Source organism: Pleurodeles waltl, chromosome 4_1 (assembly GCF_031143425.1).
Source record: "Pleurodeles waltl isolate 20211129_DDA chromosome 4_1, aPleWal1.hap1.20221129, whole genome shotgun sequence".
Taxonomy (NCBI): Eukaryota; Metazoa; Chordata; class Amphibia; order Caudata; family Salamandridae; genus Pleurodeles; species Pleurodeles waltl.
The window spans coordinates 591,197,327-591,214,744 of NC_090442.1; positions in this window are offsets into that span (position 1 = coordinate 591,197,327).

A 17,418-nucleotide genomic window follows, 5' to 3' on the forward strand; every position below is an offset into this window, starting at 1 on the left:
TCCAACATACACAATTCAAGTTATGAATTTTTAAAGATTAAACTCAAAAATAGCACTTAGAAACAAAAATGCTTCGATGAGGTGTTAACACGGCGTTGTGACGGAGTTGTTCCCAACAAGCTGACACCAGCGGCGCTGGACACGGAGTCGCGTAGACCCCCAAGTACAGTACCTTTGGTGAAGAGTGAAAACAAGCCGATGTGCGAAGTCGGGAATTGCGGCGTCTGTGCGAAACGTTGAATCCGCACACTTCGAGCGGCATCGGTCACGACGTGGTGCGGCGACTTCCACGGAGTCGCGAACTTCAGCGAGGCTGCAGCGGCGTCGGGCCTGCAAAGAGCGTCGCGTTCCAGCGAAGGTCACAGCGTCGGGTGCAGGTGGTGTCACCGGATTCAGCAGCGGCGTCGGTCCGAAGTCGTCTGACGTCGATTTCCTTGGATTTCCACCGGCTTTCCTTTCAAGGGCCCAGGGACTGGATAGGGCACCACTTGTCAGAGCAGGAGTCTCTCCAGAGACTCCAGGTGCTGGCAGAGAGAAGTCTTTGCTGTCCCTGAGACTTCAAACAACAGGAGGCAAGCTCTAAATCAAGCCCATGGAGATTTATTCACAAGATGGAAGGCACACAAAGTCCAGTCTTTGCCCTCTTACTCTGGCAGAAGCAGCACTGCAGGAAAGCTCCACAAAGCACAGTCACAGACAGGGCAGCACTTCTTCCTCAGCTATTCAGCTCTTCGCCAGGCAGAGGTTCCTCTTGGTTCCAGAAGTGTTTCTAAAGTCTGTGGTTTTGGGTGCCCTTCTTATACCCAGTTTCTCCTTTGAAGTAGGCCTACTTCAAAGTAAAGTCTCTTTGGAATGTGAAATCCTACCTTGCCCAGCCCAGGCCCCAGACACTCACCAGGGGGTTGGGGACTGCATTGTGTGAGGGCAGGCACAGCCCTTTCAGGTGCGAGTGACCACTCCTCTCCTCCCTCCTAGCACAGATGGCTCATCAGGATAGGCAGGCTACACCCCAGCTCCCTTTGTGTCACTGTCTAGTGTGAGGTGCAACCAGTCCAACTGTCAAACTGACCCAGACAGGGAATCCACAAACAGGCAGAGTCACAGAAATGGTATAAGCAAGAAAATGCTCACTTTCTAAAAGTGGCATTTTCAAGCGCACAATCTTAAAATCAACTTTACTAAAAGATGTATTTTTAAATTGTGAGCTTAGAGACCCCAAACTCCAAATGTCCATCCGCTCCCAAAGGGAATCTACACTTTATTCAGATTTAAAGGTAGCCCCCATGTTAACCTATGAGAGGGACAGGCCTTGCAACAGTGAAAAACGAATTTAGCAATATTTCACTGTCAGGACATATAAAACACATTACTGTATGTCCTACCTTAACCATACACTGCACCCTGCCCTTGGGGCTACCTAGGGCCTACCTTAGGGGTGTCTGATATGAAAGAAAAGGGAAGGTTTAGGCCTGGCAAGTGGGTACACTTGCCAAGTCGAATTTACAGGTAAAACTGCACACACAGAGATTGCAATGGCAGGTCTGAGTCATGACTACAGAGCTACTTATGTGGATGGCACAACCAGTGCTGCAGGCCCACTAGTAGCATTTGATTTACAGGCCCTTGAACCTCTAGTGCACTTTACTAGGGACTTACTAGTAAATCAAGTATGCCAATCACGGATAAACCAATCACATACATATTTTGTAAAGGAGCACTTGCACTTTAGCACTGGTTAGCAGTGGTAAACTGCCCAGAGGAACAAAAACAGCAAAATCAGAGTCCAGCATACATCAACAACCTGGGGAACAGAGGCAAAAAGTTAAGTGAGACCACGCCAAGGATGAAAAGTCTAACAATGACATACTGGATTTGCTGATGAAAAAACAAAGCTAATTAATGTAATCATCACAATGTGTGTTCATGATTGTGAGTGTAGCTGTAGGATGCATTTAATGGCCTCTGTGCTTAGGTGGATACACCTTGTAGCCAGGAGTGTTAAGGTGCTCACTGTCGTGGGGGAGGTAGTGTTCTAAGTTCATGTGATTCATAAAAAATCATATGTTTGAATGCTTTTTTAGTAATCCCACTTTTTCTAATCCTTATATAAGTTCATAGGTTAGACTTTAGGACACTCATAGTAAGAAATCAACAGTCCACCCAATAGGACAGAATTTTTATGATTTTTTACTTGGCAGTCTCATGTCAGTAAAGAATGTATCCTTTTCTTCAGGGAATTACTATATGATTAGATTTGCAAGTTTCTTCTCCCCTTTATCCTAGTTTCTGTCTGTACTGAATTTTACTTCAGTCAAAGATATAAATCAATAGTTTGAAAATGTTAACATTTAGCTCCAAATAATACTATGTAGTTTCTAATGTCTGCATTCCTCCATGCTATGTCAGTTCATTGGATGACAAATAATTGTGGCAGAACCCAAAAGAATATCTTGGTAGGTTCTTGCAGTAAGTTTGAAAATATGGAAATATTTTTATCCGCTTTGCTTTTATTTTGTTTTTTATTGTTGATATTTGTTTGTAATTCTGCATGATCAATTTATTTTGGTTTATTTTGCTGGATATAGTTGAATTTCGTATATTTTCTTTTATTTATGTTTTAGCTGTCATTCAAGGTGCAGCCTATGAATGGCAGTTTATAAACCAGCTGTTGTTTTTGCACATCATCTGGTTTGTGTCCTGAGCTTCATTTTTTGATGGAACATATAAATGCTAGAAGGTATATTTTAAGTATGGGTAGTAAGCACTTACCACTAGCAATAAGGCCACCAAGGCAATATAAGGTCCATTCAAGGTCTCAATACATTAGCCCCTGCCTCAACCCTTGGTATCTGGGTACGATCAGGCAGGTCTAACTCAGGAGACAGGTATGTGAAGCATTTAAATACACCAACACATTAAATGAGTAAGACACAGCACACACTAAAAACCCCACACCAATTTATAAAAATGGAAAATATGTTTATTTTTAAAATGACACCATACAATAAAAATACAATATAGGGAACTGGAGATATGAACTTTTAAAGAATAGATAAAAAAATAGCTTTCTAGTGCTTAAAAACCAAGAGCCTGAACTAGGGACATCTGGTTGCACTTGACAGGGACCAATTCATAATTTGAGGCCAACCGTGATGGATCCCTGCTCGGATACACTGAGCGGGAAGCCTCGTCAAAGCTTTACCTTCAGACTTGGTCATTTTTCTGGAGCTTTTTTCTCTCGTCATCGGGCGAGGATCCTCATCAGGTCAGGATCAAATGCGACGTTGTCAGCTTGGCTCAGTACAAGCTTCCTGTCAACTACTGGAAGTCTCATAGCCAGGGAAAACCTTTGGAGCTTCAGAGGGGTGAACCTGGATTTCGGGCCCGGACGCAGTTCGTCAGTGGTGGCTTGACTCTCGTGGATGGGTTGGTCCACTTATGGAACTTTTTCTAAAAGTTGCTCCAAACTTCTCCAAATTTATGGAACTTCTTCCTGACGTTCCCCTAGAGAGTTGAAAGTGCCCGAAAAACACAAATCCAAGGGTCTAGAAGCTCTGAGATGGTCCTTGGAAGTTTGGAACTACAATTCCCACGACGCACAGGGCCAAATCCTTAAAAGTCCACTGGACACACTGCTGGGAACTTCTTGAGGGAAATGGTGCAGGAAAGTTCTGTTAATCTGTTGCTTTCAGGGAGTCCACTCCTTAATCATTTTGGAAGCAAGGCAAAGTCCTCAGAGCTGTAGTTTCCGGTGTCCAACAGGACCAGACCTTCAGAGTGCAGTCTGTTGTAGTGCAGACCTGAGTTCCAGCAGGGCAGTTCTTCTTCTCCTTGTAGTTTTAGGCAGCAGATCTGAGTTCCTGTGCAGCTCTCAAATATTTATTTAATGATCTATGGTGACAAGCAGGGGAGCACCCCTTTCTAATGAGATACACGGTGCCACTCAAAAGCATGACATCTTCCTCCAATGTGTGGCATATTTTTGTCCCTCAAAGCACTGCACTTTAACAATTCAAGATGGGGGATGGGTTCCCCTTCAGGAGAGCAAGACTTGGCTAAACCAACCTACTGTGAGGCTCATTTCCATCAACATTCCCCCTCCACACCTTCTGCGAATTCCATTTCAGGGCCTGCAATCTGGCCAGGGGTACAAGTAGAGGGGGTGGCCCTGGCTGGCATTCTGTACTGTCCTGTTCTCTGAAGCCCTGTTTGATTGGCCCAGCCCTCTTTCAGACCTGTGCTCTGCAGCTGCACCAGATAACCTCTACTCTATGCAGGTCACTTATCACCTCATCAATGCATCTTGTATAAGCCTGTTAAGACTGACCAATCAGTATAGGCTGCTAGAAGGCTAAATTTGGGCTCACAGAAAAGAAAGTCCTATCAATTCTCTTCTGTATTGGTTATGATAAATTCAAGAGTGGCAAGTTCTTGGATTTATCTTTACCAGTCTTTTGGATCCTTGAATGACACATTTTTAGCTCCTTCCTAGCAGTATTTATACCTAAATCACATTTTCCAATGTATCCTATGTAGCTAAGCATCTACAATAGGGAAAAATGAAATGCCCCTGCTTATAGTTTCATGACACTCCACCCCTGGGGCACCTGGGGGGAACCTTGGAGGTGATGTATATGGACAAATAACATAGATTACCACTTTGTATGCACCTTGAATTCCAAAGTCGAATTTGCATATGTTTTCCTTTTGTAGGCAGTCTGCCTTTAAAAATGGCAGCAGGCAACACTGCATTATACATTCCATTGCATGAAATCTACTGGTCCGCTAAATCTCTCTGCCTTATTATATACTAGGGATATATAGGTAATTTGAATCAGCCTAGCCTTATTATATTCTAGGGAATTACAGGGATCTGTTATTGCTGGTTGTAATTATACCTAACTTCCATGTACCTTTTCCATCAGAGCACTGTCCAGTGTCTGGTTAGCAGAGCGCAGGGCACAGTGAGAATCAGTTACCACCAGTATCAGTCAGAAAAGATTGGGATGAACATGGCTAACAGGATGACTTTCTCACAATCGGCTTTGCTTTTATTGTTGATATTAGTTTTTAAATCTGCATGGTCAATTTGTTTTGATTTATTTTGCAGGATACAGTTACATTTAGTACATTTTCTTACGTTTTGGCCGTCATTCAGGGTGCAATCTATGAATACCAGTTTATAAACTAGCTGGTGTTTTTGCACACAGTATGGTTTGCGTCCCGAGCTTAATTTTTTGATGAAACATATGTCCTAAATAGTTGCATCACAAAAAGCACATTCTGCAGGGGTAGTGAAACCTACTGTCTCATTCATATGTTTGAGACAGGAAGCAGTTTGCGACCCTCCTCCGAATGTCTGTAAATCGCAGCCTGCGAAGGACATCAGACTTCTGTTCCTGCATTTGCAATCCATGCTAGACGCATTTTTTTAAATACTGTCTGTACCTTTAAGGGACTCAGTAAATTACCCATGCTGGGGATGCTTAGAAAAAACCCAGCATACAAGGAATGTATCAGGAGGGCATGCAGTGTGCCCTGAAGCATCCACTGCTCTCACCGAGGACACCTGCCATCATTAGCAAGGTGGAAGCTGTCCCCATGAGTCCCATGTTGCATCTGACTTACCATCTCATGTTCTTAACCTGTCAATGCTTTATTACTGCAGATACAATCTGCATTCATCTCAGGAGAATGCTGCGCCCTCTGTACCTTCTGCAGGCACGTTTGGAGGCCATGTCTTTTGCAATGTCCTTTTTCAAATGCCTCATTTGTTGTCTGAAGTCAACTTTTGAAAGTCTTTTTATTCCAAGTTTTACCTTTATTCATGAAATATTTCACTTACTATTTTCATCTTCCCTTACACCCACTGTGAAAACTGGTATGGTTTCTGTGCCTCCCAGCTCTTTTTGCAGCATTTCACCAAGCTCTTTTGTGAATGACTTAAATGCGCTGACTAGCTTGGAAAGTTAATTCAGAAAGGGGTCCTGGGGGGAGTGCCGATTTTGGAGGTCTCCCCCCTGGGAAGTTTGTGGAAGGTGGTACAGCCCATTGGCACCGTTTTAGGCGCTTTTGGGCATTTTGTGGGAGCCTGGGGCAGGCCTATAAAGGTGGGAGACATTTTGGGGCAGTCACCATTTTGTCAGGTGACATAGTGGCGGGTGAGCAGCAGATTTCTCTGCTGTTTTTTCACTCGGTCGTGGCCGTTTTTCGGTGGTTTTTTGGGGTGTTTTGGCGGGTTTTCGGGTTAGTCAGTTTTAAAAACATAATAATAATATCTATATAAGGAGGCAGAAATAAGTCCAAAACAGAAGAGTTGGCTAGCGTGTGAAGTTTAGTGTTATTCTGCAGCGCCAGTTTCTACTTACCGCGGAGTGCCGGATCCATGGATCGGAGGGTGGCAAAGGCACTCCAGCTCTTCCAGGAGGCTGGGCGCCTAGATTTGTTGGCAGAGGGTGTGGGTCAGAGGGCCCGCCCGGTGCGGCAGGCGGCGAGCAGAGTAGCAGCAGCGGTGGCGGCCTGCTCGCCCCCGCGGGGAAAGCATACCAGTGGGGAGTGGTAGGTGAGGCCATTCGGGAAAGGGCAGGATCGGCGCGTGTGTGTTGCCGGCACCGCCCAGAAGGGAAATGAAGAGCCGCTGCAGCGGCCGCACCCCTTGGAGGTGCGGCAACAGTGGAGCCATGTGGCCCTGAAGGCAAGTGGAGGGGCGGGGCGGCCCGGAAGAATGTGAGGAACGCGGCTCTGCAGAGCCACACGAGCAGGGGCAGGCGGAAGGCCTTGAATAGCAAGGCTGGTGCTGAGAGGCAAAGCGCTTTGCCTACAACAGGTCACGTGGGCCCGGGGAGAACTGACAGAGAGCAGGGCTGGGGCCAACAAAGGGGTAATGAAAGTGGGAGCGTGGTCCTAGCAGGAGAAAGGGACACAGATTTATTGCTGGCTAGTAGGGCCAGCCGGGCAGGAGAGCAAGAACTTTTCCAGGCAAAAGGGGGAGAGGAGAAGGTTGATGTAAGGCCAGCTATGGCGGAGACTGTAGGGGACAGGGGTTTGGGGCACATATTTGATTGGAGCGATGAGGATGAGGAGCACAGGGTAGAGGAGGATGGAATCACCTTGAAGGTGCGTCCTCTGTACCGCACTTATGAGCGAAGGTGGGGGGCGTAGCTGCAGAAGTGACAGGTTGGGAAGGTAGTTCAGACAGTGAGCGCAACGATAAGGGAGAGGAGGAGAGTTGGGGGTCACAAGGGCAGGGTTATCAGTGTGGTTCTATGTTCACCAGCACACTGGGCCTTTGTCAGCAGGAGCGGCTTCTGGGTGAAGACGGTGACCCAGGTGGGCTTGTGGCGGCCCCAGCACCCTGGGAAGAAGAGAAGGTGGGGCCCAGTGCGGCCGGCTGGATGGGATCCAAACACACTCTGGAATCGGCGAGGGCCAAGGTTGCCGGAAAGAGGCGTCCCACCAGACTGGGTTTGGCGCCAGCCAATGGGGTGGCATCTAACGGTAAGCGGCCTGGCCTTACGGCAAGGTCGAGAGGGCTACGGGCTGCCTTTCGGCGACGGTTGCCTCAGACGGCAGGTGCAGGAATCAAAACAAAGAAGGTGAAGTTTGTAGTGGACAATGTGCCAAGTGATAGTGAGACGAGTATCAATAATGATGTTTTAGATTATGAGGAGGACAGTATTGAGGAGGGAGAGCTATGCGGGGAAGAGAAGGAGGAGGATTGGTGGTCCACGGGGGGCCGTCTAATGCTGTTCATCAGTCGTTAAAGGTACCGGTTGCAGTATCAGGACCGGGTGGATCGGCAGAACAGAAGGTTCAGGAGCGGCTCCCGTCATTCCAAAAAGGTATTGGAACAAGGGTGATGCACCCTGGCAGAGTGTCTGTAGCTATAGAGGCGGTTTTGGGCAGTGCGGGGGAGCGTTTACATAAAGCGGTATATGTATTGGATGTTTGGGCGGGTACAGATCCTAAAAAGGGCCCGGTAAGTACAGTCTCGGAAAAAAAAACAGGTTAGTCTGATGAAGGCTCGGAGGGAGGACAGGTAGGTGGGAAGCACAAGCATTTGCCCTATATGGGAACAGCTAAACTGCTTGGGGCGCATCTTATGTTGGCCACTAAGGAAAAGATTTGGAAAGGAGAGTATGTGGCGATGCTTCAGCTGTTGCACAGAGAGCTTAGAGTGAAGGAGGGATCAAAGGAGGAAGAATACGAATTGGCAAAGTGCCCCAAGGTCCTGGTAACTATCGAGAATTGGACGGCGGCCTTTCTGATTTTTGCAAGTGTATATTGCGAGCGCTTTCCGGAATGGGCAGTGGCGTTGTTTAAGTATATGGATGTGATTCGTAAAGCGTACCTCAACTACGGCGGTTACCCTTGGGTACAATATGATGAGGAGTTTCGCACCCGGATGGCTGCGGATGATGATGTGCAATGGGGAGAGATAGACGCGGATTTGTGGCTGCATACCATGGGCCCAGCAAAGTTTGGCAAAAACATATTTACTGCAAGCGGGTTGCCAATTATTTACCGCCCTTTCGAGAGTGCCCCACCCAGGGTGGGTCTAGCACAGGAGCAAAAGCGGGATCAGGTGCAGCAGGTACTGGGGCGCAGAAAACAGGTGCTTGTTGGGATTTTAACAAGGGTTTGCGCACCAGAGAGTACTGTAAGTTCAGGCACAAATTCTCTAAGTGCGCAGGGAAGCATGCCCTTTCTAACTGTTCGGGGACCAGCAGCACCGGGTCGCAGTCTTCCAGCCAAGGGCGAGGTAGCCAAGGGGGTCAGGGACAGGCTTGGGCGAGAGGGCAGGGCTTTTGGGAAAAATAAATTACTCCTGTTAAAGTGGATAAGGTACGTTTCTGGGTAGAGCAGTACGGGCACGAGCGGGTGGGGCAACTATTGTTGCGGGGCTGTCTGCATGGGTTTGAGCTGGGTTACGAGGGGCCTCAACAGCAGCGCTGGGCTGAGAATTTGCGGTCAATCCGCAGGAAAGAGGAGCTAGTGCAGCTCAAGCTGGAGGAGGAGGTGAGGGAGGGAAGGATGGAAGGTCCTTTTACAGATTGGCCTTTGGAAAACCGTATTGTGTCACCTATTGGAGTGGTGCCCAAAAAAGAGCCGGTCAGTATTGTTTGATTTTATTCCGGAGGAGCTCACAAAAGTGTCATATGCGTCGGTGGACATGGCAATGGCAATGGTGTGGTCACTCAGCCTGGGTGCCCTAATGGCAACAACTGATATCAAATCAGCTTTGAGATTGCTGCCGGTGCATCCTCAGGATTTTGAGTTGTTGGGCATTCAATTTCAGGGCAGCTGGTATGTGGATAAGGCGCTCCCCATGGGCTGCTTCATATCTTGTTCGCTATTTGAATGCTTCAGCACCTTTTTGCAGTGGATATTTGTGACTGTCACTGGACACAATGCAGTGACCCATTACTTGGATGATTTTTTCCTTGCAGGGCCGAAAGATTCTGGGCCATATTTATACTTTTTGACGCAAAACTGCGCTAACGCAGTTTTGCGTCCAAAAAATTTGCGCCGGCTAACGCCATTCTGAAGCGCCATGCGGGCGCCGTATTTAATCAATGACGTTAGCCGGCGTTAGCCGCCGGCGCTGCCTGGTGTGCGTGAAAAAAAACGATGTACACCAGGCAGCGCCGGCGTAGGGGGATATGGAGCTTGGGCGTCAAAAAATGGGGCAAGTCAGGCTGAGGCAAATTTTTCACCTCAACCCGATTTGCGCCATTTTTTCCGACTCCCAACCCCCATAGAAATGACTCCTGTCTTAGCAAAGACAGGAGTCATGCCCCCTTGCCCAATGGCCATGCCCAGGGGACTTCTGTCCCCTGGGCATGGTCATTGGGCATAGTGGCATGAAGGGGGGCAAAAATCAGGCCCCCCTATGCCACAAAAAAAAAAAAAAAAAATACTTACCGGAACTTACCTTAATGTCCCTGGGATGGGTCCCTCCAGCCTTGGGTGTCCTCCTGGGGTGGGCAAGGGTGACAGGGGGTGTCCCTGGGGGCATGAGAGGGCACCTCTGGGCTCCTTCCGAGCCCACAGGTCCCTTAACGCCTGCCTTGTCCAGGCGCTAAAAAACAGCGCAAAAGCGGCCCTACGTCATTTTTTTTTACCCGCCCACTCCCGGGAGTATAAATACGGCACACATGCCTTGGAGTCAATTTTTTAGACGGGAACGCCTACCTTGCATATCATTAACGCAAAGTAGGTGTCCACGCTAAAAAATGACGCAAACTCCATGGACTTTGGCTCTAGACGCGTCTAACGCCAAAGTATAAATATGGAGTTAGTTTTGCGTCGGAATTGCGTCAAAAAAACCGACGCAATTCCGGCGCAAAAAGAGTATAAATATGCCCCTCTGAGTCTTGTGAGATGGCGCTTGGCAGATTTCAGCCAATCATGGGGGACCTGGGTGTGCCCCTGGTTCCCAAGAAAACAGTGGGCCCTGTACAGCCTTGGCCTTTTTAGGCATTGAACTGGATACAGTGTCGATGGTAGCTCGCTTGCCAGTGGAGAAGAAACAGGCCATGATTGAGACAGTGCAGACTATGGTCAGTAAAAAGAAAGTGACAGTCAGGGATATCCAAGTACTGCTTGGGCACCTAAATTTTGCTTGTCTGGTAGTGAGAGCAGGGCGTACTTTTTGTAGGAGACTCAGTATGTCACTTTCGGGTTACACTATGCCACATCATCACGTGCGTCCTGGCGCGGGGGTGAAGGTGGATTTGAGGATGTGGTGTGTCTTTTTGGAATCCTTTAATGGGATCCCGATTCAGACATGGCCATTGTGCGAATGAGATGTACAAATTCTTTTGGGATGCGTCGGGAGCTTCCGGATTTGGCATTTATTGGCAGGGTATATGTTGTGCGGAGGTATGGCCGGAGGCCTGGCGTGCTGGCGGGAGCAGCATTGCATTCTTGGAGCTGTTCCCACTGGTAGTTGCGGTGTCTGTGTGGGGTCATCTCTTGATGCGTAAAAGAGTGCTGTTCCGGGTAAACAACATCGCAGTGGTGCAAGTGATCAATCGGCAGTCGGCCAGGGATGTGCAGGTGTTATGGTTGTTGCGCATTTTTGTTTTGGAGTGTTCGCGCCGCAACATTTACTTCAGGACGCGTCATGTGCCAGGGGTTAATAATAACATTGCGGAAGCGTTATCTCGTTCGCAGTGGGAGAGGTTCCATGGGTTGGTTGCGGACGAGCCCCTGTGCAGAACTACTATGCCAGCAGCTCTATGGACCATAGGCGACGGAGGATTCTGGGTTGGTCGTGAATTCGTTGGCCCCCTCCACTCAGCAAGCGTATGTAAGAGCTTGGTGGGAATTTGTGGATTCTGGGGCCTGTAGACGGCATTTGGACCAGGACAGAATTGAGGATGTGGAAAATTTAATCATGAGCATGGTTGAAAAACGCTTGTCCAGAGTTTCTATTGCAGGGGAATTGGCTGGGATTGCTTTTATGGGCAAACTTTTTTGGGGTTATGCGCCATCGGTGGGGGAGTTGGGACAGAGAATACTCGAAGGATGCGCCAGGGAGCAAGGAGTAGGGGGTCGGGCGAGACAGCCGATAATGTTGGCTATTTTAAAGGAAGTTATGAAGGCTTTGCAGGAGGTTTGTAAGGATGAAGTAGAGTTTTTATTATTTCATACCCTCGTGTCGTGGATGTTCTTTGGGGCATTTCGGGTATCGGAATTACTGGGATCTAGAGTATCAGAGGGTCTCCAGTGGGGGGAGGTGTGCATTCCATCGCATGGCGTAGGGGTGCATTTGCGGAGGTCAAAGACAGATCAAAGGGGGAGGCAGGTGTTTTTGAAGGCTTATCCCGTAGTAGAGGTTTGTCCGGTACATCTGGGATTGAGGCTGCAGGCTACATTCAGGAGGGACGTGGTGGGAGTTTTTTGTCATATGCAGTATCAGGCAGTTTTGTCATACCAGCTGTTAGCGGTTTTGCGGGCAAGTTTAAGGACAATTGGACAGGATGCTTTGCAGTTTGGGATTCATTCGTTTAGAATAGGCATGGCAACAGAGGCAGGTTTTCGGGGTTAGAGTCTGAAGGATGTGTTGGCGATGGGCCGATGGAAATCGAATGCCTATAAGAAATATGTGCAGAAAGGGCTTATGACAACAGAATGGTAATATATTTTTTCTTGCTACAGGGTCCGCCCCCGGACCAGCGGTGCAGTACATAGCCATCTGGGTCGTGGGCCATTCCTTTGTCAAGTGGGCATGGAGACAGGCGCAGTCAACTGCGGTGGGGGACAACTTAGGTCTGGACAGGGGCAGATATTACATAAGATGGGAAGGTAAACGGGGTATGTGCTGGCCGGAATTACTAGAGACATTGAAGCGGCTTTGTTCAGGGGTTTTTGCCCAGATGTATTACTGGTGCATTTGGGCGAAAACAACATGGTAAAGCGGACTGGCCTGGATATTTTGAAGCATATGAAGAGAGATTTATGTGTGTTACCACGGCAATGGCATGGTTGCCATGTCATTTGGACAGCTTTTGTTCCTCGCCGGGTTCAGCGAGGAGCAAGGAAACCGGGGGCGATTGAAAAAGCACGGAGGAAGATTAATAAGGAAATGCGAATATATTGTTTGGAGCATGGTTTGACCTACTTAGAACATAAGGATTTAAGGTTCGAGGACAAGGAATTTTTTCGGGGTGATGGTGTACACCTGTCCTTTATGGGCATGGAGTTGTACCTGCTCCAGATGAAAGAGGTGTTGATGGGACTATTTAAGGAATCTTAATTGTTCTCCTGGAACGGAGGATTGTGTTGCCAAGGGGGGGCAGAAAAGGAGAGGGGGTTGCTCTTCGGTCGCCGCTCCCCTTTTCTGGTGGCGGAGACAGGGACTGTACACATTACATACGATAACGGATGGGAAGAAAATATGACAAGACACTTGCAGATTAGAAGAGGGTGGACAGCAGCAGGGCAACAAAGATAACATACTGAGCAGTAGAGGTTGGAGACTTGCACTTTCAATACGCCAGCAACTGACTATTAAGGTAATGGACGGATTCAACAGAGAGCATTAAGAAAGGATGACTGGACTAACGAGCTGCAAGTTTAAGGGGGAAGGGAGGAGGAGGGGAGGGTAGAGGAGGGGGCAGTGGTTTGGCTAGAAGAAATTATGTATAGTGAGGTGTTTAGTTTTGTAAGGCTTGAGGTCAAGGGGGTATTTTGTGAGTGCACCTGCTTCCATTGAAGTGGCCTTTTACACACAAAAGGGAGAAATGGGGCTGATTTCACTCTTCCACAAGGGGGTCCTGAGGGGGAGGCCCGATTTCAGAGGTCTCCCCCCGGGAAGTTTGTGGAAGGTGGTTCAGCCCATTGGCGCCGTTTTGGGTGCTTTTTGGGCATTTTTTGGGAGCCTGGGGCGGGCCTATAAAGGTGGGAGCCATTTTTGGGCAGTCACCATTTTGTCAGGTGACACAGTGGTGGGTGAGCAGCAGATTTTTTCCCTCCCTCCCGCCCAAAAAGGAGAAGGATTAGGGGATGCGGTTTAGTTGGAGGGGATAGTTTAGTTGTCTGCCATGTTGGAAAGCGGGGCACAGGGTACGGAATTTGTATTTGTCGCTTGGATCAGGTTCAGGTGGAGACAGAGACTGTTCACATGACATACGATAACGGATGGGAAGAAAATATGACAAGACACTTGCAGATTTGAAGAGGGTGGACAGTAGCAGGGCAACAAAGATAACATACTGAGCAGTAGGGGTTGGAGACCTGCACGTTCAATACGCCAGCAACTGACTATTATTAAGATAATAGACGGATTCAACAAAGAGCATTAAGAAAGGATGACTGGACTAACGAGCTGCAAGTTAAAGGGGGAAGGGAAGGGGGAGAGGAGGGTAGGGGGCAGTGGTTTGGTTAGAAGAAATTATGTATGGTGAGGTGTTTAGTTTTGTAAGGCTTGAGACCAAGGGGGTATTTTGTGAGTGCACCTGTTTCCAATAAAGAGGCCTATTACACACAAAAGGCAGTAATGGTACTGATTTCACTCTTCCACAAGGAGAAGTTGTTCACTGCGTTTGCATGGGATTTGACTGGCCATTATTTTGACAAACTCTTGCTACAATCCTCTAATGTAACTTTAAAGCAAGTTTTAAGCTAAAACTGCATGACCACTCTTGACTGTGTACATTACTAAGGGTAGCATCTCATAGGTTGAAACGTGGTCCAGATTTGTGATCAGGTGTGAAGTATACATGCATAAACCACTACTTGTTGCAAATGTAATTCAGATTTAGACCCGGAAATATTTTCTTGATCATTGCATTGCTGGATAAGTTAAGGACTTAGGAACTGTTTCGTAATTTTTGTCTATCACAATGATCAAGTTGCAGCAACTCTGCCATCCTAAGCAATGTCACCTGTTATCATCATCTCTGGAAGAGACTTTATAGACTTTTTTACCAGCGTATCAGGATTACTCTCAAGTGTAGTCCCTTTTAATTCCTGAATGCCACTCTAAGGGATTTACTTTTCTGAAATAAAAATGGGTACTGGGTGTTCTGGAAACTCTGAGGCCACATGGTAAAAGCTTAAAGAGCACGTTTAGTGGAAACAGCTGCAACTTTCTAGTAAAGCTAAAACTTTTTGTATAAGAGGAATATTTCCAAATATTTTTCAGTACCCATTTGGAAATGATTAAGCTCCTATTTCACTTTCAGCCATTTTGGTTTGCAGCTGGACAGATTTCAGAGCTCAGACTCTTGCTAAGAAAATACACACCACATCTCACAGGATTGGCTTCAAAACATATTGATGGTGATACCAGAGAGACGTTAAATGATTTATAGTTCACGATGCGGGTCACAGTATCTTTGGAGACCTCTCAACGGGCAATGGGCTGCTTGACAGTCTGGAGCACGAGGCATTCTGTAGTTCAGATCGTTCTGCCCTGCGAGATGAGGAGACATTTCACGGTCAGGCGCGGCACGTTCCGGCCCCCGCTTTTAAAATCCTGAAATGCAGCTATAAGTACGAAAGGGTAAATTACCCTCACAACAAGACCATGTAACAACATGCGGTGGGCTTGTGGGGAGGCTAGTAAAGTTGGATCCTAAAGGGAGGGTGTATTTTTCCAGAATACAAACATGAACGTTGACAGTTTTTCAGAGAGTCCGTGCAGTTCTGAAAGTTCAAAATAAAGCTCAAGAGTAAAGTGTCTCCCGTCTTGCAATGGCGCCTGATGGCAGGCACACCACAAGTGCCGTTTGCCCATTGAGCGCACATATGCCAATTAGGCCATCAAACTCCTTTCAGAAGGAAGATGCAAACGTGATCTCATGTTGGCTCTGCACAAATATCACAATGAAGATAGGAGCTGTCTCTCTATTTTCCGAGTTGCCAAACAATTTCCATCTACATGAAGGACTTCATTTAGGTCAGTGAGTCTTTGGACGATCCATTTCAACTCTGTGCCATTCATACCAATATGCTTGTAAAGCTGAACGATCCTAAACCACCCGTCCCGCCTTCTGCCAGAACACACGCATTAGAGCTATAATGTGGGAAAATGTTTGAAAGGAATTGAAGGGTGTGTGAGGGAAACCTAGCTACTACTAAGCAATTAAATCAGTCGAGGTCGACTTGGAAACAGGAAAAAAACAAGCATTTGCAATGGAATGGGTCTCGCGTTTGCTCGAGATAGAGCTATTAGCATTGTAAATTCCTAACTGGACTTTTCTTGCAACATAAATTGAAAATGAAAAGTAAAACAGTTGACATAAGCAAGTCAATTCAAATGGGCACATGAGCATGAGTGCAAAGGAGAGACACAAAAGGCAAAAGAAATTTGCTTGCACTAAAATGTATCTGCAATCATGCAATTATCCATGTAACAGGGCTGATGCCCAAGGCAGAAAAAAAACTGCCCAAAGGAGAGACAAACGGAAAGCATTTACCAATGATAAAGAATTTTTGAAAGGCAAGCCCATGAATGAGCGATAGTGATGGGCGTGTGGTGGGTGTGATTAAAAGCCCACAGATAGATTACAACATGTCAGAGCGCTTGCGCGCTCGACCTAAAAACTAGGTGTGGAGGTGGCCCCAAGTCCTCATATTAAAAAAAATTGAAAACAACAAAAGGGCTACCCGTTGAAACCAAAACAGGTTCACATCCGCTTGCAGCCAGTTACTTCAGCCTGAAAAACATTAAAGCCACTCTGGCACAAATAACATAAGTGTGGAGGAAGACATACACAAATAATTAAAAAAGATAAATGGATGAGGGAAGGAGAATAAAAGAAATGCAGATTCACCCTGGGACTTTCAGTTTTGTAGAGTGTGCAACAGTGACTTCTTGGGTATGGTGTTGTGTGAAGTGAGGAAGTGTCAGTTCGCACTTGGCTTCTGTATTGCTACAGAGGACAGTGAACAATATCTCGGTTGAGAAGTACATGGGAGCCTACTGTTACAGTACCTTGTAGCCGTCCTTCAACACTTGAGACTCCTAGGTCATTCCTCCTCATTGCTACATTTTAGTTGCTGTGTTTATTAAAGACCCTAGAACAAATTCAGTGGCTTTTGTTAGAAAATAAGCAGGCTTGTTTTCTAGGCCTTATATTCCCATCACATACTGCAGTGTATTCAAAGAGTATACAATGAATATGTTAACATACAGCAAGGCCTATGTTGTATGTAACATTACAAAACCACATAAACGGCATGTCACACATGTCAAAGCTTTGGTGTGAGGAAATGCCTCCTGGCATGGTTACCCCCTAACTTTTTGCCTTTGCTGATGCTAAGTTATGATTTGAAAGTGTGCTGGGACCCTGCTAACCAGGCCCCAGCACCAGTGTTCTTTCCCTAAACTGTACCTTTGTCTCCACAATTGGCACAACCCTGGCACTCAAGAAAGTCCCTTGTAACTGGTACCCTTGGTACGAAGGGCCCTGATGCCAGGGAAGGTCTCTAAGGGCTTCAGCATGTCTTATGCCACCCTGGGGACTCCTCACTGAGCACATGCACACTGCCTCACAACTTGTGTGTGCTGGTGGGGAGAAAATTACTAAGTCGACATGGCACTCCCCTCAGAGTGCCATGCCAGCCTCACTCTGCCTGTGGAATAGGTAAGTCACCCCTCTAGCAGGCCTTACAGCCCTAAGGCAGGATGCACTATACCACAGGTGAGGGCATATGTGCATGAGCACTATGCCCCTACAGTGTCTAAGCAAAACCTTAGACATTGTAAGTGCAGGGTAGCCATAAGAGTATATGGTCGGGGAGTTTGTCAAGCACAAACTTCACAGTTCCATAATGGCTACACTGAAAACTGGGAAGTTTGGTATCAAACTTCTCAGCACAATAAATGCACACTGATGCCAGTGTGCAATTTATTGTAAAATACACCCAGAGGGCATCTTAGAGATGCTTCCTGAATACCTACCT